This window comes from Bos mutus, chromosome 4 (assembly GCF_027580195.1).
Source record: "Bos mutus isolate GX-2022 chromosome 4, NWIPB_WYAK_1.1, whole genome shotgun sequence".
Classification (NCBI taxonomy): Eukaryota; Metazoa; Chordata; class Mammalia; order Artiodactyla; family Bovidae; genus Bos; species Bos mutus.
The window spans coordinates 94,243,620-94,268,792 of record NC_091620.1 but is presented as its reverse complement, the minus strand read 5'-3'; the positions used below and the strand labels follow the sequence as shown (position 1 = coordinate 94,268,792).

Below are 25,173 nucleotides of genomic sequence, written 5' to 3'. Positions count from 1 at the left end.
GAATTTTAGCATCAGCAGTGAAGCTTCCATGGTCCAGATGATTCTTTATCTATTCATCCACCCATTAAAATATGTATTTTTAAAATTCACTTAGCAAATATTACTGATGACATTTGCTATACTAGCCCTGAGTAAGTAGGAGGGAATACAATTGTGACAAACATGGATATATTGAAATACGCATTTTTATAAAATAAAAATTCTGAAATTTAAAGTTATGCATATTGTACAGACTTTTTAAAAAATTTATATGATCCAAATTTCTAACATTGAATTAGAATGTCTAAAATATAGCACTGTAAATTAATTGACAAAATTTGCATATTGCATGCTTTTACAAGTGTTTACAAGTGGTAGTTGTCAAATTTACTCATTTATGGTTTAAAAAGATCTTTCATGGTTTTTGCTCTAAGCTGTTTAACGAGGTCAGTAAAATTCTCTCACTCTGAATTTTTTCTTCTGTGACTAATTATATAATTATATAAACTCACATATCAAAGAATTTAATTAAAGGCACCATTAAGGATGTGGAGATAATGTAGATAGAAGCCTCAGCAGTTATTCAGATCCTGAAGCATGCTTTTAGTTGTGGGACATGTTGTTTTGGATTTCCCTAGTGGCTCAGATCGTATAGGATCTGCCTGCAGTACAGGATACCTGGGTCCAGTCCCTGGGTTGGGAAGATCCCCTGGAGAAGGGAATGGCCACCCACTCCATTATTCTTGCCTGGAGAATTTCATGGACAGAGGAGCCTGGCGGGCTACAATCCACAGGATCGTAAAGAGTTGGACACAACTGAGCGACTAAGACACACACACACACACACACTGTTACATATTTAGAAGTCAGCAAAGTCTGTGTGGTGTACTGCCTTGGTTTTTCAGGAAACCCCTGGTGTCAGTGCCAGCAGCCTTTCTTAGGTGGCTGTAGGGGCCTTGAATTTCAAATAGAAAACTGAAGAGAAAGAACCTTAGCTGTTACAATTTTACACCCAAATCAGGTAGTCCCCAGAAGCCCCAAGAAATAACCAGGTAAAAAAATTTTAAAGGTCAACTCAAGTTCCTGTGGTCATGCATGTGAGAGGAAAACCTTCCAATTTTTGGCTTTAGTTTTAGGCTGGGGATATTTAGAGAAGACACACTTTACATCTCTCCCACTTTGGTGGTTCTTTACATATTCTTGTGTGCTTAGATACAGTTTCTCTAGGAGAACTATAAATGTCTTTATGGCTTGAATGGTAAAGCTTTTGTCTCTGTGGAAGTTCAGCAGATATATTAATAGAAGATGCTTTCATACAGGCAGCATAGAGCAGAGGAGGTTGAGAACCGAAGTAGCAGCATTCACTGCTGGCTTCTGATCACATATGTTTGGTAAAGGGTAACAGGAAGGCAATGGCACCCCACTCCAGTACTTTTGCCTGGAAAATCCCATGGACGGAGGAGCCTGGTAGGCTGCAGTCCATGGGGTCACTACAATCGGACACGATTGAGCGTCTTCACTTTCACTTTTCACTTTCGTGCATTGGAGAAGGAAATGGCAACCCACTCCAGTGTTCTTGCCTGGAGAATCCCAGGAACAGGGGAGCTTGGTGGGCTGCCGTCTCTGGGGTCGCACAGAGTCGGACACAACTGAAGTGACTTAGCAGTAGCAGCAGCAGCAGCAGCAGCAACAGCAAGGAATTCCCTGATGGTCCAGTGGTTAGGACTTCTGGCTCTCATTGCCGGGGCCCCACAGTTAAATCCTTGGTTGGGGTGCTCAGTCCCTGATTGGGAAAGTAAGATCTCACAGGTTGTGCAGCATGGCCATAAACAAGATAACAGCAAGTAATTTGTTGGAGGAAAAAAAAGATATGGCTCTTCATTGGGAGATGCAGATGAGTAGTTTTGAAGCTTCAATTGGTTATTAATGAAAGCAGTCATTCAGAGCTTTCAAGAAGTAACCAGTACCCAGTTTTCATTTTCTAATGGCTAGTTCTACCAAGAGTTTTGCAGGAAAACTAATCCTATATTGGCGGGAGCATAAAGATGAAAGGGAGATGTTTGGAATATGGGGATTTATTTCCCTTCTTTCTGGCTCAGATCAATCTTGCTGTCCCAGAGTGGTTTTATCCCAGCCAGGTAGCACCATCCAGAAGTGGCAGTGTGGAGTTGGGTTGGGAGCAAATGACAAGCTCCTCCCACAATACATACATTATAATGCTTTTCTTAAGTCAGAAGGAGAGGTGTTGAAATCTGATGTGTAATCTGATGTAATCTGATTATAATCTGTAAGGCTGTAATCTGATGTGGTAGTGATAGATTTCTCCAAAAAATGACACTCATCTTTAAGGCTTCCCAGGTGGCACTAAAGGTAAAGAACCTGCCTGCCAATGCAGGAGAGGTAAGAGATGCGGATTTGGTCTCTGGGTAGGGAAGATCCCCTGGAGGTGGGCGTGGCAATCCACTCCAGTGTTATCGCCTGGGCAATCCCATGGATGGAGGAGGCTGGTGGGCTACAGTCCATGGGGTTGCAAAGAGTTGGACACGACTGAAGTAACGCATGCTCACACATATTCATACTTGATTTAACACTTGCAATATTTAGGCTATTATAAAACAAGTTAAATTGTGCGTATATTTTAGTTTATCCAGCTTATTACATGTACATATTGTGTTTCATGTATTTAAACATTCAGTTTCTTCTACACATGGGATATCCATTATAACAGTATTACCTGAAGGTGGGGGTAGGGGCAGGTGCCCTGGTTGGTGGTGATAAACTTATAATTATGATTATGCTACAATATGGGTAAAGCAACATTGTGAGCTACTATAATTTTTAACAAGGTAATTTTCATATTTGCCTAGTGACAGCTAGCGAATGGGATTATGAAATTTGTAAGAAATGAAAACAGTAATACAGAATAAAGTAACTTTTTTAGCATGGACTTAACATGACCTTCCCTGCCCTTCCCCACTGTTTCTTTGTACACTCACATGTTACCCCATTTGATTCCCACAACGATTCTGTATTAGCCCCAAATTATGGATGAAGAAACGAGATTTCACTCAGTAATACTGGAAGCAAATGAAGCTAGAACCAGGGACTAGAAGTCCAGGAGTCTGTGGGCTACTCACCAAGTAGGCTCTCAATAAACACATTTGTCCACAGAGACTGAGGGTTGCTTCCTGAATGTTCTTGTTTTCCTGAAGGACCTTTCAGCAAGAACTGTGCTAAAAAATAAATTGGGGCATCGTAATTGAATGCTCTTGTGTTGCTGTCTGCTCATTGTCTCTCTCTTAAACAAGAACACATGGCACATCCATTTCTCAGCAGCATCACAGAATATCACTACCTAATTTAGGCTCCATTCAGGAAATAAATAGCAGGTCCTAATAGGGCCTTGGGAGGCGCAACTACATGTGTATACATACCAGCGTGAATGTACATAAGTCCCTTTGCTCTGCTCAGTCACAACAATTACTGTGAAAGCTTCAGTAACTTCATTTTGGCAAACAGAATGATAGGTCTGTGAACCAAATGTTAGCCTTAAAAAGTGTATTTTTCTGTTAGATCATTAGGTTTCTTTTTTCTGTACTTAACAGATGTGTGGGAACTAAATGGGTCTAGAGTCACTGATATTTTATGAATATGAAAAGCACTGTCCTTCCTGTGAATAAAAACAACCATTATCCAGTTAATTGATCTAAATAAAATATTTTTCAGCATTAAAAAAAAATATTTCCTAATGCTCTTAATTTTACTCCTTATCCTCTTAATCTCTGGAAACCTGAAAATAAAAGCCTATGAGGCTATAAATGAGAGAAAACCCTTACTTTTGAATTTTTCTCCACTTGCCTGTAAAACTTGACTCATGTCCTCTTTGAGGAGGAGTGAGTGGCCAAGTTTGCAGCCCCCACTATTGTAAATAATACTGTAACGTGTACTATGTCATCACACACTAATCACTGTATGGAATAACAGGAAGGGACTTTGGCGATTACCTGATTTAATTCCCTTACTTTATAGAGGAGGAAACCAGGGTCTGGAGAGGGAAGTCCCCTGCACAAGGTCACACATATAATTAGGGGCAGACCATGTTTATTTATATTAATACAATTCACCCTTCACTGTTCTACAAGCAGCTGGTGGCTCTGTGACAGGAAAGGGGAACAAAATAGCACTGCTGCCACATACACAAACTTCATTTATTCAATTGTTAGCAAATATTTATTGAGCCTTCTGGCATGCTAAATGTTGGGGATCCAGAGCTGAACATACAAGCTGAGATCCCAGGAGACAAAAGCAATTCTCTGCTTCCATAGGCGACAATCAAAAGTTGTTCCATAATAAGCAAAGGCCATTGAGGACTCTTCACTGCATATGGGTATGGCTTAAAGCTAATGGCTTCTAACACACAGAGTAAGAGAATTCAAGGGGTGGTACATTAATATTTCCAAAATTAGTAACAGCTGCCCCTTTCTGTAAGTAATGCGGTCATGAAAGATAATACATGAGGGCAAAAATAGAGTTGATGCTAGAACACTAATTCATGAACATCACTGATTGTTAAATTGCAGTTTTCCTTAGGCTTCCTATGCTCTAAAATCATTTTTTAAATATTCTTTTAAGCTCTGGAATAGAGATCACGAGATTAGAACTTTCTGCCCTTTGGTAAATGTTCTCAAGAAGTTTAAAAAAAAAAAATGACAAAAAAAGTTACACTCCTTTAAGAAAGTCAGACTACATAAAAGCCAGTGTCCCTTTCAGTTAAAACTTCTATTTCACGAACTATTTCACTTCATCTTTTGTAGAAAACGTTTTTATCATTAAAATTAAAAAACAAATTGAAACATATAATTTGAGTGATTTTTTTTTTTTTTTCTGTAACAGGGTTACACAGAATGGAAGAATCAGAAATACATTCCTAGAAGGTAGGGACAGTGTCTAGGATATCTGTGTAAAAGGTCATGCTGTTTAGTCGCTCAGTCATGACTGACTCTCTGCGACCCCATGGGCTGTAGCCCCACTGGGTTCCTCTGTCCATGGGATTTCCCAGGCAAGAATATTGGAGTGGGAATCCTTCTCCAGGGGATTTTCCCTATCCAGAGATTGAACCTGCATCTCCTGCTTGGCAGGCAGATTCTTTACCCACTGAAACCCTGGGAAGCACACATAAAGGCATAAAAAACGCTGAAAAATAGTGAGCACTCAGACTTTTGGCATATCTCAGGTAGGAAGGATTCAGTATCCTGGAGATAAAAATGAATAGAAAATATGGTTAGCTTCACATAGAAGATTGCCTTACTCATGATGCATCCAGTTAACTAAACATAGAAGACAAAGTGGCTCTGATTTCTAAATCTAAGTGGTACAGGGTGCTGGGGAAAATAGATCCAGTTTGAAATGCTTGTTCTGTCATAGTTTCAGTAAGATTCAAAAACATTAGAAACTGTGAAGATGAGGTAGCAAAGTTTTATGTTTTATATTCCTAAATTCAACTATCCTTCAAAGTGCAAATTTTTCATTTAACTCTAAGCAACATCTTAGAAATGATACCGTCTATATCTCCTGTAATTAGGCAGGATGCATTATTTACCCAATCCTGCAAATCCTTTGTCTGGTTTCCCTTCATTGAGATTTTCTACAGCCAGTTGTTATTTCTCTTAAAGACAAGGACAGTTAACAAAAAACAGATTAGAAACTGAAGTTCTTTAACTTCTTTAAGTTAACTGAAGTTAAAGAAGTGACAGAACCAAAAAGGATTTGCTTAATTGCTTACTTGATGTCAAAGCAGGCCTTGGGCCCTAAAGAGGAAAGTGAGTCTGTTTCCTAACAGGTAATTACTGGGAGGGTATTTTCAGTGACCATCCCACTGCCAGAAGAGTCAGCAAATTGGCAGCCGGCTTCTTCCATCCCTCTCCTCTGGTATTTCAGCAAGATAAGGTGGTGTGAGATCGGTTACCCCCTTCCTCTTGCCCTGGGCTTTCCATCTTTCTGTAGCAATCAAGGACAGTTCCTTTCCATGTTTCAACGTCAATCACCCCTCACACGCGCCTCCCCTCTTTAGAAATCAGTGGAATCTGCCTTGGGTTAGGAAAGTTCCAAAATACTTCCTAGCAGAATCATGGAAATTAAAGATGTGGAGGACTTCACTGGATCATCTCCTCCATCTCTTTCCCATTAAGGAGTTTTCCAGATGGGCAACTTTTGTACACTGGATGCCTCCTCTCGTTTCTGCACGGCCTAAAGTCAAATTGTGAGCATCCAAGTCTAATGTGGAAAGGTGAATAAGGCCTGCATTCAATAATTTCATAGACAGAAAAGTGCCTTATCCCAAAGGTGTTATCATATTACAACAGCTTTTGGATGGAAATAGGTGACACCTCATCAGAACAGTTACGTGAGAGTGCTGTATGGTCTTCCCAGCTCTATGGCCTGACATTTTTTTTTTTTTTTTTTTTTAGCAGAGAGCAGTGTTTGGTTGCTGTGAGCACAATGGAACCCATTGGGAACTTGGCCTTTTCATTTTCTCTCTCTCTCTCTCTTGCTTTCTTTTTTGTTCTAGTTTTCTACACATAAGAACCGTTCTTTCAGGGTTTTCCCCCCTCCCAGAAACCTCCTGAAAGATAGGAGTAATGCCTAATGGTACATAGATAAATATGCAGGAGGACATAGGTCAGTAATAGGTATCATTTCACCAGAAATTTATTTCAGACTCTTCCCCTTCATATATTTCCATCAGCTTCACACGATGCTGCCAAAAAGTGGTGTGAATTTCTTTCTTAGTGTTAAATTATTAAAGAACCACCTTAAGTAAGTGCCATTGTGGTTAGAAGACTATGGCCACATTAAGGCCAGAAGAACCTTCTGATTTTTCCTTAATACAAAAACCAAACTTTAATGTCAGGTGAGGTGGAATCCTGGCTTGCTTTTCCCTTAACTGAGTAAACTTGCATGAGTTATTTAGCTACAGTCTCAATCTAGTCATTTGTGCAATGATTTTTTTAATAAGGCAAAGTATATGTTAAAATATCTGGCCCATACTAAATGCAAAATAAATAATAGATTATTTTCTTCCTTTTTTTTTTAAAGGTAATTAATCTAAGAGACCTGGAGGAATCCCCAAAACAGGGGATAAATGTGAAAATGTTTTTCCCCGTCTCATTTTAAGAAAAAAAACAAATTAATTCTACATTTTTCTGGTAGCAATAGTGTGCTTCTGAGTACACAGTTCCTTGATACTATTTTTTAAAAGAAAGAAGAAAAAGAAATCTTGGCATTCATTATACAGTTGGCAAAAGCAGTTAAAAGAATTTTAGATACTAAACTTTTTAAATCCTCAGTATTCCATGATGCTCTTGCCCGTGACACATTAAAATATACCTTAAAATATTAATAACATTAGAATCATCAGACATATCATACTCATGGGTCAAAATGGTAAAGTCTCTTAGTTGCCAGTAGCAGGAAACAGCTTGAATTAATAAGCATAAAGGGCAACTTACAGGAATAATTTGGGGAGTATATTTCCTTGAAATACTCTTCCCTCAGATACTTCATTTTAACTTTTCTTCCTCATGCTGTTATTCAAATCTTACTTTCTCAGTGATGCTGTCCATGATCTTCCTTAATAAAATTATGATCCCCTTTACATCCCCAATCCTACTATATATGGATTTATTTATATTGTTTATTTCACGTCTACTGTCACTAAAGGTAAGGTCCACCGCAGCAGAAATTGTAGACTATTTTATTTATTGCTTTTGCCTTAGCAACTAAAATGGTACCTGGCATACAGTGAGAACTCAGTAAATATTTATTGACTAAGTGATTCTGAATCTCATGGAATCTGAGAAAGAAATTTTTTTTAAATTGGCTTCAGAAAAAGCCAGTCATGTTTTTTTAGAAGCAGGAGCATTTAGATTTTTCCCTTTGAAGCACTGCCATTAACATGGAAGTCCACTTTTATGGATAGAATGTGTCTTCTAACATGTCATTCTGTGTTCATTCTCTGTTAGCAAACCAAAGAATGCATTTGAAGGAGGGTATGACTGACTTGCCTGCCATTATGTCAAATGGCACCTCAAACATTTCTGCTTAGATTCTGGAGAAGTGGCCAACACTCAAACACTTACCAAGTAATATAAATGTGTGACGCCAACTGGATGTGGTCCACTAGAGAGCCGTGTACCCTAGAGCTGTACTTCAGGGGATAGTGTACTGAAGCAGAGAATAAATTTCCTTTTTAAAGGGTGAAGCCCCTTTTTAGTCTGGCTGAGTGCTGTGTTGGGCCAAAGCCCACTTTTTCCCAGACATTCTAATTTTCAAAAGAAGTGGCAAATATGGATCTTTCTATAAATTCTCCCAATTTCAAAATTGTGGCGACTACTTAAAATGTGTTAAAATACACTGTGAAGATCACACAAGGCATATGGAGAGGACAGATGTGGTCAGCTTGCCCTGTGTTTGTAATGTCCGGTTTAGAGTATCTTTCAGTTCTAGTTATCTGAATTTCATAGCCTAAGCCATTTTCATTTAATTGTATTTGTAACATTTATAAAATTATTAATAAAATCCTCCATTTCCAAACTAGATTTCTCATGCACATAGTTTTCAACTTTCTCCTTCTAAAGGATTCTCCGTATTCCCTTAATTAATTTAATGATTTCCTTTAGACCTTTCTAGTTCATTGCATTTATATCTTTCTTGAGTATTTAAGGGAAATAGGTGAAAAATACTGAATCTGCATCAAGAACATCTAGGTTCCACTAGTGTCTCACTAGTTGTACAAGCTTGAACCCAGTCGTGTAAGGTATTGGCACTTAGATCTATGCCTTTGGACCCTTAAAATGAGAATGACAGCACTAATTCCTTTATCTTATGTGAGGCCATGTACTTGAAAGACTGTACAAACTATAAACTGCTTAAAATGTAAGACTTATTCAAATAGAATAACATCATAGCTTAGTATAGCTGTTGAGTCCCACTGAATACTTTGTGTCTAATAGAGTGCTTTATTGCCAATAAAATTCTTTATATCCTATAAAACTTAGAATGCATAATTACATGGTTTTGTTGTTGCTCCTGCCATCACAGCAACATTCTGAAATGTTTTCCAGACTCTTTGAACTTTTTCTTAGGTTGTAATTTATAATTAACAGTGTTCACTTCAGTTCAGTTCATTCGCTCAGTTGTGTCCACTCTTTGTGACCCCATGAATTGCAGCATGCCAGGCCTCCCTGTCCATCACCAACTCCCAGAGTTCACTCAAACTCAGGTCCATCGAGTCAGTGATGCCATCCAGCCATCTCGTCCTCTGTTATCCCCTTTTCCTCCTGCCCCCAATCCCTCCAGCATCAGAGTCTTTTCCAATGAGTCAGCTCTTCGCATGAGGTGGCCAAAGTACTGGAGTTCCAGCTTTAGCATCATTCCTTCCAAAGAATACCCAGGGCTGATCTCCTTTAGAATGGACTGGTTGGATCTCCTTGCAGTCCAAGGGACTCTCAAGAGTCTTCTCCAACACAACAGTTCAAAAGCATCAATTCTTCGGCGCTCAGCTTTCTTCACAGTCCAACTCTCACATCCATACATGACCACAGAAAAAACCATAGCCTTGACTAGACGGACCTTTGTTGGCAAAGTAATGTCTCTGCTTTTCAATATGCTGTCTAGGTTGGTCATAGCTTTTCTGCCAAGGAGTAAGCGTCATTTAATTTCATGGCTGCAGTCACCATCTGTAGTGATTTTGGAGCCCCCCAAAATAAAGTCTGACGCTGTTTCCACTGTTTCCCCATCTATTTCCCATGAAGTGATGGGACCGGATGCCATGTGTAGTAGTTTATAAATTCATTTTGCCCTCAACCTAGCTCATCACATCCCTTTTCTGCCTTCAAATCAGATTCTAATTATCTTTCTGTAGTCAATTATCTCTTTTGAGTCACCCCAGTTATATTTGTCATATTTAATCACTCTTCCTCATTTGTTATTCATTTAAAAATACCTCCCTTGTTAATCCCTATCTTTAAAAATCGCATCAAGACATTTTTAGCTGCTCAAATAAAATGTTTTTCTTTAAGCTCCCAATTCTTCCAATGAAAAATTATCTCTTCTAAACATTTATATAACTTTATTAATTTAAAACTTAATGCATTTCACTTTGATAAATATTTATTCATGTATCACAGTAAGTACAATGATTCAGTCTTGTTCACTTTTGTAACTCTTACAACTCTTAAAATAGGAGTTTGTATATAATAGGTACTCAAAATAAATTGGATAAGTGGATTTTTCTTTAATTTTATTACCTTTATTTTCCTACATCAAAGTTAAGTGTTATTCTTTATTTTAATTGCTTTCCTTATATTCCTGCATGTTATGCCTGTTAACCTAAACTTAACTGTAGTTAACCTACACTTAAGACCTTGGCAATTAGGAAAAAGAAAACTTAAAGAATTCTCTCTTTTTTTCTCAGCAATATATTTAACATGTTGGTTGAGACTGTGTTCCAGCCTCAACCCCCAGAGAACCCTGACACTAACTTTTCTAAGTAGAGAAATGATCATTTATTCCTACACATTGCTTCCTGTCATTAAGCCATTTCCGTACTTAAGACAAAACATTTTCCATAATAACAAGGAAACCAAGTGTTTTTCCTAAATTGTTGTTTGACCACCTATAGCATACACACACTTACTTTCAAAGTTTTCTGAAAGTAGAAATTCTCTTTTGTCAATATCAGCTCTGAGAAATCCGGGAGATCCATCTATTTAATGTCTCTATTGAAAACCTGCTAAGTGCCAGGCACTATGAGACACATGAAAGGAAATCCCATTTAGCCCTTGAGATGCTTCACCTTTGCAATTGGCTACCTGCTTTAATATGAGTACAAAGGAGTAATTTTACCTGGTAGGGAGGCCCATGAAGGTTTAACTGAAGTGGACATTTAAGCTGAGTCTTCAAAGACAATTTACTTAGTGGTCAAGGATCAGGAGGTACATTCTGAGAAAATGGAACAGTGCGTGTTGAATCATGGCTGCAGACACCAGCACCCAGTGTGATGATCTGCATGCAGTCTGTCAAGCTCTTCTGGAGAGAAGCCATATAGCAGAAAAGACCAGAAGAGGCCTGTTGCAGAAATCCTTCTGAACTGTGGTTGTTGTGTTTGTTCAATCGCTAGTTGTGTTCAACTCTGTGACCCCACGGACTGCAGCATGCCAGGCTCCTCTGTCCTCAGGCTCCTCTGGAGTTTACTCAAATGCATGTCCATTGAGTCAGTGATGTTATCCAACCATCTCATGAATCTGTGAACTCATTTTCCATGAGAACTGTGGTGGAGAGTCCCTGTTTTATCCTGTAATCAAAACAGTCAATGTTTGCAACCAAGGAAGAGATCGGATAAGATATATCCTATAGAGTACTGTGAATGCTGGGATAAAAGATGTATATGTGGAAAGTGAGGCTATTTGCAGATTATTTGAAAACTTTAGTTCGATGCTCTAAGCTGTTAGAGCAGCAACAATGAGGAGAGAAGGAGACAAGCTATATTGTTTTGAAGGTTTAATCAAATGAAATATACAATTATAACTTGACTTCATTCAGTTCAGTTCAGTTCACTTGCTCAGTCGTGTCTGACTCTTTGTGAGCCCATGGACTGCAGCACGCCAGGCCTCCCTGTCCATCACCAACTCCCGGAATTCACTCAAACTCATGTCCATTCAGTTGATGATGCCATCCAACCATCTCATACTCTGTTGTCCCCAGCATCAGGGTCTTTTCCAGTGAGTCAGTTCTTCGAATCAGGTGGCCAAAGTATTGGAGTTTCAGCTTCAGCATCAGTCCTTTCAATGAATATTCAGGACTGATTTCCTTTAGGATAGACTGGTTGGATCTCCTTACAGTCCAAGGGACTCTCAAGAGTCTTCTCCAACACCACAGTTCAAAAGCATCAATTCATTAGTAAGGCATTATCTTCGCCTTGTAGAGGCCACATTACATATTTTTCCCAAAGTGATATTTTTCTAGGAATCCATGATATTATCATTCTTTCCAGGTGCTGCCATCCTGATGAGTATGAGGATACAAATCACTAGTCTGAAGTTCGCAGGTTTGCTTCCAGTTTCCTCCCAATGGACACTATGTACTGGAAACCATTAGTCTTTACTACCACAAGTCAGTTAAGCATGACAGTTTGCACATTCTAGCCAGAACTTTCACCAGGGTCCCTGATGATTTATTTATATCTAGTCCATCAATTAAATATAGAACATACTCTTGATTTACTCAGTACAACTTTGTTTTTAGATTTTTAACTTGCCATTGTTATGCATCCCTTGCTTTCCTTTAAAAATGAAGATCTTATCCCTCCTTTCAGAAATCTCTGCTCATCCCTCATTATTCATTCTAGCTTGCTAACAGGAGCTGTGGTTGAGTTACTTTTTAAAATATGTGACACACATCTTCCCTGAGAAGATCGTCATAGGTGACTCCAGGCTTCCTGTGTTCCAATTTCTCTCTAAATGCTCCTTCTTTTCTTTACCAGTGTATGCCAATAAGTGAGGATAAAGAAATATGGGACAGAATGGAATTCTGATACATTATGTATCCTTTCCCATGAAATTAAAACTGTTGGGTCTTAAATTATTTTATTTCTTGTAATCCCAGAAGTTTAATAAAGGTGCATACCAGTTGTTCTACTTATTCCATATATTCATCCTGTTAGTGTTTTTAAGCAAAGAAAAAAAATTGGAAATAATCACAGTAGACTAAAATTTTATATTTAATGACTCAGCTATGGTATATCTAGATAATGTACTAAGTAGCCATTTAAAAATGATTATTTTAATCTGGTATTTTGACATGAAAAACTATAGAATATTATATAATAAAAAAAAACACATTGCATAATTAGATATGGAGTATGATTTGATTTTGTGATAGATTTCTTTTTATATGATACAATTTGGGTAATAGAATTTCAGTTGAATTTGATTTAATTTTTACTGTTTTATATTTTCTGGTGAAGGTTGCCCATTGCAGATTCAGAATACTTGCTGTCTTTATTTAGGAATCTTGTCCTCTGTTTGAGGTTTGCTAACATTTTCAGAATAAAATTATTAGTAAATCTTGGTAATACAAATGATCCGTGGCATATTTTAAGAACGTTTTTGTGAGATGTCGCTAAACAAAACACAGTAAACCAAAAACCCTTACATCATTTCCTCTGAGTTACTAGTCCTTGTCTGAGTAGAGAGAGACACTGGGTCTCCCCTCTGCTTAAGCCCAATCAGGGTTAATTTCTTAGATGATAATGCCACCATGACTAAAACCAAGTTGACGACTCCACATTCACTATTTCTGGGATGATATTTAAATGTTAGAGAGAGAGAGAGAGAGAGAGCATTTTATATATTAAATTTACATACATGTATTTTTTTTAGATAAAAAACTGAGTTTTTTGTCTTGCTTTGTTTTGTTTTTCCTATGCTTTTTGTTGAAAGGATCTCAGCTCCTCTGCTCTCCAGTCCAGCATACCAGGGCACGATTTGGCATTATTATTCCATTCTTAGAAAAGGAAAGGACAGTGCTGGGCACGTTGACATTCAGTTCTGTATTTATTTTCTTGGTGGCACGTATCCTGACCTTTCCAACTTGATACCTCGGGTTGATAGACTGTGTGCAGTTTTCTTTTATTTTCCTTTACTTTGGCAAGTCTTCCAGGGAAGAAAGGATGACTTCTTCCAGTATCCAGTGCGGCTTTTTTATGTTTTTCCTTTACAATCTGGAAAATTTCATTATGAAATCTGAAACATAATATTTATGCCACCAACACATTTTGCATGTTAATTTCCCAAGAAGATAAATCCCATTTTCTTACATTTCCAGAATCTCAAGGATCATGGGGCATCCCACACTTGCTCCTTGGATGTTCTACGCTGGTGCTCCATCTGGTTTTCTTTTCTAAACGTGTTCCCCTGAGATCGTCTTTAATTTGAATTGTATTAAATTCATCAAACTTCTTAATGAGCCTTGGGCCTTGTTCAACTTGTGTGGCAGTCCCTCCTGGATAGTAGCAGAGGAGAATCTTAACTGCCTTTAGTATCTTTACTTCTGGGCGTTCCCATCAGGTCTAAGCGCTGTTTCACATTATGTGGATGTCATAAATAACTTGTTTGAAAGGGTCAATGTTTTCTTATCTTGAAGAGAGTCAAAGGGCAGTTTGCATTTATCTAGGAAATGCACCTCACAGATGCTGGTCTTAAAAGCTCCTCAGGGGATGGGTGGGGAAATACTATTATCCTTACATAATTCTAAAACCCTGGGGGGTGAGGGGGTGGACCAACTGCACAAATTCTTTCCTTTCCTCTTCATCAAGGCCACAGCAAAAAAAGAAACACACACACACACACACACACCCCACTAGTAATTTCACTTATCTTACAGCTCACAGTTTCTACTCAGTAGTATGTACTTGTCTTGTCACATCTTAGCTTGTTTCCTTCAGGATGTTTTTCACTTGTATACAGAGTGGCTTGTAAGAGGTTTACTTAAGTACTATCTTGGAAACAGTTTCAAGTACACCTCCCCAAGTCAGAAGAGCAGAAGCCAAGGATTTTTTGTTTTGTTTTGTTTTGCTATGATGAACTGGGACTTGACTTAAGAAATTGAGCCCAAATTAGGTTTTAAAGAAAAGGATTTGTAACTGTATTCTAAAGGCCCCCTACACAGTCTACAGCTGTCTGGATCTGTTCCTGAATGGAAATCATAGATGAAGTCTGTGATATCTCCCTATTGAATTTTCAGTCCACCACCCAGTTTTAGTTCATGCTATCTGTTCCTTGCCAAATTCCACTTCCTTGAGACTGTAACCCATATCCATTGATTTATGTTGTAAGTCTGGGAAAATCAGCTTCTAAACACTAAAGAATTTGAATACTATCAATTCACCTTAAAGAACAGACAAATGCCTGCAAAATTCCTCTTGAAACAAATATTTTGAGATCAATTCTACTTTATTATTGACTTCCATTACTGAATTAGAGATTCTTTTTTCTTTAAATCAACTTTGTTGAGGTACATTTTCCTGGAATAGAATGCACTTATTTTAAATGCACGGTTTGATGAATTTTCATAAAGACATATGAAGCCATAGAGCTTCCGATCCAAGCAAGATACAGAATAGTTTTATCTCCTTAAAAATCCCCCTATGCCTCTTCTAGAGTGCAGCTAGTGAAAAATTCCAAAGATGAGACTGAGTTTGGCGGGTATTGGGAGTGGAAAGAAAGCCGGTGCAGCTGGCTTAGTGAAGAAGTGGAGAACAACATGAAAAGAGAGCAGAGAAGCAGGTGGGACCTGATCTTGCATGAAGTAAAGTTTGACTCTATGTCCAGTATAAAGAAGCCCTTGGAATCTTGTATATCAAGGAGTATTATGATCTGAGCAGCATCTCATTTTCTTTCCATCGCCATCTGTCCATTCCTACAGTTTCCACCTGGCTGAGATCCCCTACTTCATGCTTTCCTGATCCCATCCACAGGAATTTCTGGAATTTTTTTTAACCCCTGAACTTTTATATTACACATGTCTTCCGCTGTTTACACCATTGCTTCTGCTCTACTGTCTAGCATGTAAAAGGGATAGAAGGAAATAAAGAAGGAAGGAAGGGTGTTAAAAACCTATTGCAAACTGATCACAATACCAAATTATATATTTTATAATATATGACTGCCCTAATTGGCAATTTACTGCTATTTAGGTAGTTTATGAAAAGTGAGACCAAGCAGAAAAACAACCATTTGCTAAATGCATACTATCTGGCATTAGTCCAGGCACTATAGCTAGAACTACAGAGTAGAGCATTTGATTTAATGACTACTAGGCTCAGTAGATGCTGCTTGCTTTAGCAAATGAAGAAATAGATTCAGAGAATTAACTTTCCCTAAGTCACCTAAGTTGTAAGAGTGCTCAGATCTTTATGGTTCCATAAGCTATTCTATTGGAGAAGGCAATGGCACCCCACTCCAGCACTCTTACCTGGAAAATCCCATGGACGGAGGAGCCTGGTAGGCTGTAGTCCATGGGGTCGCTAAGAGTCGGACACAACTGAGTGACTTCCCTTTCACTTCTCACTTTCATGCATTGGAGAAGGAAATGGCAACCCACTACAGTGTTCTCGCCTGGAGAATCCCAGGGACGGCGGAGCCTGGTGGGCTGCCGTCTATGGGGTCGCACAGAGTTGGACACGACTGAAGTGACTTAGCAGCAGCAGCAGCAGCAACCTATTCTATTCCCCTAATACATACTGTCTCCTCAAAATTAGCATTTCCTTTCTGATGTGTTAGGTGTGTTAGTCACTCAGTTGTATCTGACTCTTTGCGACCCCATGGACTGTAGCCCACAAGGCTCCTCTGTCCATGGAATTCTCCAGGCAAGAATACTGGAATGAGTAGCAATTCCCTTCTTCAGAGAATCTTTCCGACCCAAGGAGAGAACCCAGGTCTCCTGCATTGGCAGGTAGATTCTTTACCATCTGAGTCACTGAAATAATGTGAACATTTTAACTATGTGAACAGAGAGAGGGAAGGGAGCTGGTACTGTTTATTAAGTTCCTAATATATGCTGCTCATTAAGCTAAGTATCTAAAATTTTATCTGTTTTAATTATTCCAGCTATCCCAAAGAAAGGCTGAGAGAAGTTAAGAAGCCTTCTCTAAGTCATGAAGCTCACTGGGACAGAGCTGGGAGGTGATTCAGCTGTGTCTGGTTCTGATACCCATATTCATTGCCTCTGATGAAGCCACCGTTTGAAAGAAAAAGTTGGCCTCACCTCCCTAGGACTAAACTTAAAAGGTATATAATATACTTATTGTGTAGAAACTTTCAGCCAGAGATGAAACAGAAAAATCTATTTCTAGGAACTGGGGGTGGGGCCGTGATGTCCCTCCACTTCTGCACTGTCTGTGAAGAAGAACGTGGTTGTCAAGTGCCCTAGAATAAATGACACATTTTGATAGACGCACAAGAGGGTCCTGGCTTCAGGGCCCACAGCAGCAGAACAGGAAACGCAGAGGTTTCCAGGAGAAATGAAGTTGCCTTCTCTAGGGAGAAACAAAAAGGAGCATTTGAACAGGCAGTTGATCAGTAGGAAAACTGCAAAGTGATAAAAGAACTGGAAGTCACAAAAGCCCTTGGCATACTAGTTTTAATAAAATGGTTTGTCCCCAGCTACACTTTATTCAGTGAGTGCCTTGACATATGTTTCTAAGAATTATCTTTTAACAATGCAGGTGTTTCCACTGAGCGCCAACCCCTGTCTTTACCAAGGATAAAAGAATCCCTTTGGACTATTTATCTGATTGACCAATCAAGATGTGCATTTATTTCTTTCAGTGATTTTAACCAGAGTTTTCACTGCTTTCTATTGTCTCAGGTGGACAGAATCTGCTACAGTTTTGGCTGTGTGACTTTTTACTAATTATTCATTTGGTTAAATTTGAAGCCATAATTATTAAGTATTTTAGTATTCCCCAAAAATTCCTTTTTAAAATTAGATTGCTACTTGGTAAAAAAAAATCCTAACAATTCTGAGTAAAATATTAAATGTTCCAGATTGGTTTAGCATGAGAAAACACAATTAAAAATTTGAAGAAAGTTAATATATAACATTTTGACTCTTAGAACTCTTATAATATGCTTCCATATAATTTATTTTGTAATAATTAGATTAGAATCTCCAAATAGATCATATAAAGGGGGTATAACAATAACATGCATTACGTGATCCATAATATCTCCTTACTGTGAATATATTACAAGATGGCACAGAACCATATTAGCTACGAAAGTGATTTTTCAGCTGAAAATAAATATAAGAATTGCTACTGAGAATTTGCGGATTGAAAAAAACACTGGTTACTCTGGCACCAAATTATACATCTTGGTAATGAAAAAGAATAAAAATATCTTTGCCTGTGTAGAAACAGTTTTGTCACATGGTGAGACAAGCATACTGAAATTTTCTCTTTTTTGCTACTTAAGACACTCAGAACTAGCATTCACCTGGTATTTTGTAGGTAATTTATGATTTCAGTACTACTATAAAACAGCCACTTCTCAAAACTAGCGTAAATGAACCATATGCCCCAGATATATATTTTTTTTTCTTCTGGAGTCTATTGGGAAACTATTTGTTCAGAAGAGTATGAAGAAATTCAGCCTCACATCAGGGTCCTTGTCCATTGTGAGTGACAATAAAATACACTAGGCCAGTGTAGATGTCATGTCTAGTGGTTTCTGGGGGAGGAGGGCTGTGGCGAGTAGGTAGCAGAGTCCTCTGACTTTGTGGATTAGGATAAAATGGCTATGACTTGTGTTTATTGCTTCTATTCACAATCTTTTGGAAATACTGTCTAGAACACAGGAAGAGAATGAGACTCTCTCATGGACTGCTCTATCATAGATCAGCACATCAGAGTCACAGTGGATGCTTAGACTGGGTTAATCAATTGTTCATATACTTTGAACAGACCCAAATTACTAATAATTGAAAGTAGCTAAGAAATTTAAAAATAGATTGATGTAATTTAGTGTTAAACGTTTCTGTATCCATTTATGTATTTACTTATCCTACCCAAAGAACCTTGTGCCTGCTACAGCTCCCCTAAACATGTTTGCGCTCTTACCTACTACCATATTTTGTTGTTGCTGCTGCTGTTCTGTTGTTTAATACAATCATTTTCCCTTTAGAGTCTATGTGTGACTTTTTCAGATCTCTAGGTGTAGGGCTGACCCTGGAGAATATGTCAGGGACTGATTGCCTAACAATCAATTAATAATGATTGTAAATCAGTTATGATTAACTGATTATGTAATTGATTAAGTAACTGATTATGAATAATCAGTTAACAATCAGTTAATGGCAAAGAGAAACAGTGGAAACAGTGGCAAACTTTATTTTTGGGGGCTCCAAAATCACTGCAGATGGTGACTGCACCCATGAAATAAAAAGACACTTGCTCCTTGGAAGAAAAGTTATGACCAACCTAGACAGCATATTAAAAAGCAGAGACGTTACTTTGCCAACAAAGGTCTGTCTAGTCAAAGCTATGGTTTTTCCAGTAGTCATGTATGGATGTGAGAGTTGGACTGTGGCGAAAGCTAAGCGCCGAAGAATTGATGCTTTTGAACTGTGATGTTAGAGAAGACTCTTGAGAGTCCCTTGGACTGCAAGGAGATCCAACCAGTCCATCCTAAAGGAGATCAGTCCTGAATGTTCATTGGAAGGACTGATGTTGAAGCTGAAATTCCAATACTTTGGCCACCTGATGCAAAGAGCTGACTCATTTGAAAAGACACTGATGCTGGGAAAGATTGAAGGCATGAGGAGAAGGGGACGACAGAGGATGAGATGGTTGGATGGCATCACGGACTCAGTGGACATGAGTTTGAGTAAACTCTGGAAGTTGGTGATGGACGGGGAGGCCTGGTGTGCTGCAGTCCATGGGGTCGCAAAGAGTCGGTTACGACTGAGCAACTGAACTGAACTGATTGCCTAGCAGTCAAACAAACAAAAAGCCTCATAAAAATGGAAATAAATCATATTTAAGAAACTCCTTTGCAATTTGTCATCCTGCTTGTTTCCATCACGTTAGCACTGCTCAGTGAATTGCATATAGAAAATGAATAAAAATATTTTTGAACTATCATTTCTTGGCATTGTCAATCTATGAACAAGACAGTTTTTTTTTTTTTTAATTTTCCATGAAGGGAGAGCATTTTCAATCTACCATAACATATGCTCACCCATCTTTACCTTGAACCTACAGCATTTCACACTATAGTGAGCATAGATGATTCCTTTTTGACTTTTTTTATGCTGCTGGCAGAAGTCTTCTCGCGTTTGCTTTGAATCCAGTCTTCAGTGCATCTCTGTCTGCTTTTGCACAGATCCAGGAGTATAAGATGTAGCTGAGTCCAGCCTGTCGCCCGTACACCACCACGATGTCGCGAGAAAGGGCACAAGGACCTGTCAATGTTGGCTTAGCCTTCTGCCCAGCTGGCGCAAGGTCAGGAACTACTTTTTCTTTGGGTTAATTTGCGAACTTTGATGGTGTAAAACAAGGTTCATATCTGTAATAAAAACAATATTGTAGTTTGAAGATTCGCAAATCCCCAAGGAAGTAATTCCTCAAGTATAAACATTGCTAGTTGCATTTATTCACTTGATTCCTCTTTATATGTTAAAAAGAAAAACAAACCCAACAGCCTTTACAAAAAGCATTTTCAGAGTGGCTTCATTTTTCTACAGAACATCAGTTAAAAATCAATAAAAGGCCAGGATGACACAAGATAGTGTTTATTTTTAAAGTTACCTCTATAAATGAATCTTCCAATTTAACATTTTTATGTTTCTCCTTTATGGTTAGTCTTTGGAGAAAATACAAATTAAAAAGTTTTTATTCAGTTGAAATGGAGGCTTTCTTTAGAAGAATTTCTTTCATAAAGCATAGATCAAATCTAAGCTCATATTTTGAATATGGAAATTCTCTTGGTGATGAAAGTTATACCGAGAAAATGTGGAATGTGTGCTTCATACTTTATGTGTTCTTGAAAATAATCACAGTGCCAGTGAACTTCAGGATGATGGAGTTTAATGGGCCCTGGAGTCTGAATAGATCTCATTTCTTGGATTAGCATATGAACTTGCAACCAGAAGTGTGTGTAGAATCAGCACAAATCTGCAGAGAGTCATGGCTCTGGTGGGAAAAACATGTGTGCCAGTCAAAGGAGCCCCTGGCTGCTGTAAGTGATTGAGGAATTGAAAACTTTGGCTCACTCAGTGTGACTGGGTGCTAGACAGGATTCCACTAGGAAACTTGTGCTGAGATTAGACTAGTTTGTAAAGGATGCCAAGAAAAGCAGAGTTGTTGCTGCTAGGGCAGACTGAGGCATGAACAGTGAAGTCATTGGACGTTATAAAATACTCTAAAAGATGAGGAATTATCTAATAAAAAGTGTTGTCTTTAGTCTTTGGACCTGCTCTTTTGTTTTTCTTTTTCCTTCTCCTCCCTGTTGTGATCAGTCATTGATCTCCAACTAGGTTCAGTTATTTGGTTTCCCTGGCACAGTTGTCATCTGGTCTGGGAATTATAATTAATTATTTTTGTGAAATAGCGACTATCTTGAAGCAATTCATTTATACTGGCAGAAGGTCAAAGCTTGTTTCAGAGTTTTAAGTGCCTAAAAAGTTGAAAAGTATTCTCTTCTCATGTCCTGACAATGAAAGCAAGTAGGTAGTATCAAAGGGAACTGTGGGGTTTCTGGCATTATTGTCCTTTGCTTTGGTAACAAGAAGAAAAAAGAATGACTTGGAAAGACATAGGAAATTTAGCTCTTACCTGGGTGGATCATGTCAAGTTTCGGTTTTTCCATTTCCCTGTATTTCATTTATTTTTTGGATAGCGTTGTAATTTTACAAAGTGGTTGTGAAAACACTGCTGACAGCTGAATTTACATCCCTGGGTCATAATAGTCACCAGGAGATTGGGTCCACAGTGAATAAGCAGCAAGAAATCTGGGTAGAGGAATGGGGCATAGAGATATTATGTTAAAAACTCATTTAAAATAACAAAAGACACCACCCAATCTAACTTTTTTCCTATCGGTATAGCCATAAGGTAGTTCAGTCCTCAGACACAGTGTGGGGGATATGAAAAAAAGTCATTCATGTAAATTAACATCTTAAATGCATTATTTTGTCTTCAAAAATCTTTATAATTACATGAAAAATATATTAGTATATTTGAAATTTAGAATTAAAAGCTGACTTACTGCCAAATAATGAGCAGGCTATTTTATTTTTGAGAGTTAGGAGAAGGAGAAAATCAAACTAATGAACAAAAAACAATTATCTATTAAACAGTACTTTGTTGATAGAAAATTTAGGAATTAAACAAGTCATATGACCTATAATCTAGGAGCAAAGAAAATTAACCAGTCTGTTCCTTTCAGATTCTTTAAGGCTGTGCTCCTTTCTATAAAGAGAAGCGAAAGAGACCAGTGTTTGCAGACTGTCTGCTTTAAGTCAGATGTTTTATACGCACTATCTCATACCCTCTGAATTAAATGCCACTCAGGGAAGCTTTACAGTTATCTTTTTAATGAATAAAAACATGAACCGCAGAGGGAAAAAAAATAAATCCACTATTGTTAGTAAGTGATGAAGTTCAAATTTTGAACCAGATCTATCCACAAATTTATGTTTGATTTACTTCACTGGCAAGCTGGAAGTGGAAACCAATTAAACATTTTTAAAAACCTGTATTTTTGTCATTAGTACCATGGGAATGAAAAAAAAAATCAATTGGGAAAAAAAAAAAACCTGCTTCATTCACATTTTATTCATTCAGTGAGAGTAGCTTGAAGCAGTGAATGACCATGGCTGGAGCAAAGAACTACCACATGTGCCTGAGCCTTCTCTACACCATCCTCTCTCTCTGGAAGAGCCTGGTGCTTTTGTATGGTTTTCCTTACGTGGTGGGCTGGCAGGTATGGTCACAAGAGGAGACACAGGAGAGGCTGTGGCAAACAAAGTTTCATACAGTCACACGTCTGAGAGATAGGAGGGCAGGCAGACCACATGGGAAAGACACAGGATGGTCAGGAGCCAGAAGATGGAGTGAGGGGAAGACTTTAAGCCTGAGTCTTGACTGGGGACAGCAAGGCAGAGTAGAAAGTACAGTTTAAAGTTAGTTGGTTTGAATCCTTTCAGTGGGCTTTCTAAAGCTATAGAGGTGGTTCCTAGTTGCCTGGTAGTCAGGTACAGATGAGAGAGTTGGACAATAAAGAAGGACAAGTGCTGAAGAATTGATGCTTTCAAAGTGTGGTGCTAGAGAAGACTCTTGAGAGCCCCCAGGACAGCAAAGAAATCAAACCTGTCAATCCTAAAGGACATCAACCCTGAATATTCATTGGAAGGACTGATGCTGAAGCTCCAATACTTTGGCCACCCAATGCAAACAGCCAACTCACTGGAAAAGCCCTGATGTTGGGAAAGATTAAAGGCAAGAGAAGAATGGGGTGTCAGAGTATGAGATAGTTGGATGGCATCATCCACTCAATAGACATGAGTTTGAGCAAACTCTGGGAGATGGTGAAAGACAGGGAAGCCCAGTGTGGTGCAGTCCATGGGTCACAAAGAGTTGGATACAACTTAACAGCTGAACAACAAGGTCCTGAGGTGATTAAAGCAGAAGAATAAAGAGTAAGGCAAAGAAGTAAAGAGTAAGGCAAATAGAGGATGTGTTGGTTCTGGCTTGGTTAGTGTGCATTTTAAAGGCACACTCCGGGCCGAACTCTGCTATCATCTCTAAGAAGTGGCTGACCCCAAGAGGGGCAACTTCTCCCCAGCTGGAAAGTATTTTTTCTAAGATATCAAAACATTATAATATATAGAAAAATTTAAATATATACACTGTACTTGTTTCACATGCCATGGTTATTGCTGTCCCTTGTCTTTCAAGTCACTATCCCTTCAGGTCTTGGGTTTGAGAATATAGTGAACATCTTAACCATCTAATTGGCAGGCATTCTTCCTTCCACAATCCAGAGAAGCCTGAGTCAGTTCAGCTTTCTTACTTCCTTCATGTAACCTACATGACTCAAAAGAAAGGTAACCATACCACCCTCTGCTCATGAGTGAGCCTGAATTATCAAAGGTCCTGCTCTTCTTGATTAGTAATTGAGTCAAGTATGGGCATGTGACTTTATCTTGACACCCCCACCCCACACACAGGCCAAAATAAAGATTTCTGAAGGGTTCTAGAGAAGTTTTCATAGATCTGCTAAAAGGAATACAGAAAACCTCTCATGTTGAACACTTCTGACCTTAATGCATCAGGCAGCCACTGCATGAATGCAAGGGAAAGAAATCTCAGGATGAAACCAGCCCTGCCTAGGACAGAGCAGAGAGTCAGCACTCGTGAACTAAAGGTAGAGTGGAGCTAGGGACTGACCAGTCCTACCTCTGCATGTCCAAACTCTGGATGACCTCTCAGTGTTTAAGCCAGGTTGAGTTGGATTTTTCTATTGCACATATGGGTCTTTGCAAAGGCTTGCTCCTGATACAGAAGTTTTAGATAAGAGAGAAAAAGCTTAAGAGGACCCCTACTACAACATTGGTTCTGGTGTTTATCCAGGACTTCTACTATTTGTTAGGTTTATGTGAATGTAATTATTATTTTTGGACCATGAATTTTAAATCATTATAACTAACCTCAAGCACATCTTTATTAGTAAAAACAGGAACCATTACAGTCAACACATTTTCGCCAATGAGAAAGATGTTTGTTTATTTCTATAGTGTAAAGATCCACGCTTCAGAATTAGACAAACTCTTGGAAAAGAATTTCTGCCTCCTGCTGTTTGTGGAAGCACTTTCCCTGTAAAAGTTGTTGAGATGCTTGAAGAAGTGGTAGTTGGTTGGCGAGAGGTCAGGTGAATGTGGTGGATGAGGCAAAACTGTGTAGCCCAATTCATTCAACTTTTGAAGTGTTGGTTTTCCGATGTGTGGTCGGGCATTGTCTTGGAAAAGAATTGGGCCCATTGTGTTGACCAATGCCAGCTGCAGGCTTTGCAGTTTTTGGTGCATCTCATTGATTTGCTGCGTGTACTTCTCAGATGTGATGGTTTCGCCAGAATTCAGAAAACTATACTGGATCAGATAGTCAGCAGACCACCAAACAGTGACCATGACCTTCTTTTGGTGCAAGCTTGGCTTTGAGAAGTGCTTTGGAGCTTCTTCTTGGTCCAGCCACTGAGCTGATCATCACTGATTATCGTATAAAACCCACTTTTCATCACACCTCACAATCTGATGAAGAAACAGTTCATTGTTGTTGCATAGAATAAGATAAGACAACATTTCAAAACAATGATATTTTGAGTTTTGGTCAGCTCAGAAGGCACCCACTTACCGAGGTTTTTCATCTTTCCAGTTTGCTTCAAATGCCATTGACCATAGAATGGTTGAGTTCTTTGGCAACTTCTCATGCAGTTGTAACAGGATCAGCTTCAATGTGCTTTCAGTTGGTCATTGTCAACTTCCGATGACTGGCCATTGCACTCCTCATCTTCAAGGCTCTCATCTCCTTTGCAAAACTTCCTGAACCACCACTGCACTGTAGGTTCATTAGTAGTT

General features: G+C 38.6%; 1 long non-coding RNA gene across 2 annotated transcripts in view; it reads left to right on the top strand.

The window, feature by feature from the left end:
• Positions 1 to 25,173, top strand: part of LOC138987644 (uncharacterized) — a 358,883-nt gene that overhangs the window by 118,140 nt on the left and 215,570 nt on the right. For both annotated transcript variants that reach the window (XR_011464034.1, XR_011464035.1), the window contains exon 3: positions 16,647 to 16,826. This is a non-coding gene — a long non-coding RNA (uncharacterized lncRNA). The remainder of the gene's footprint in view (positions 1 to 16,646; positions 16,827 to 25,173) is intronic.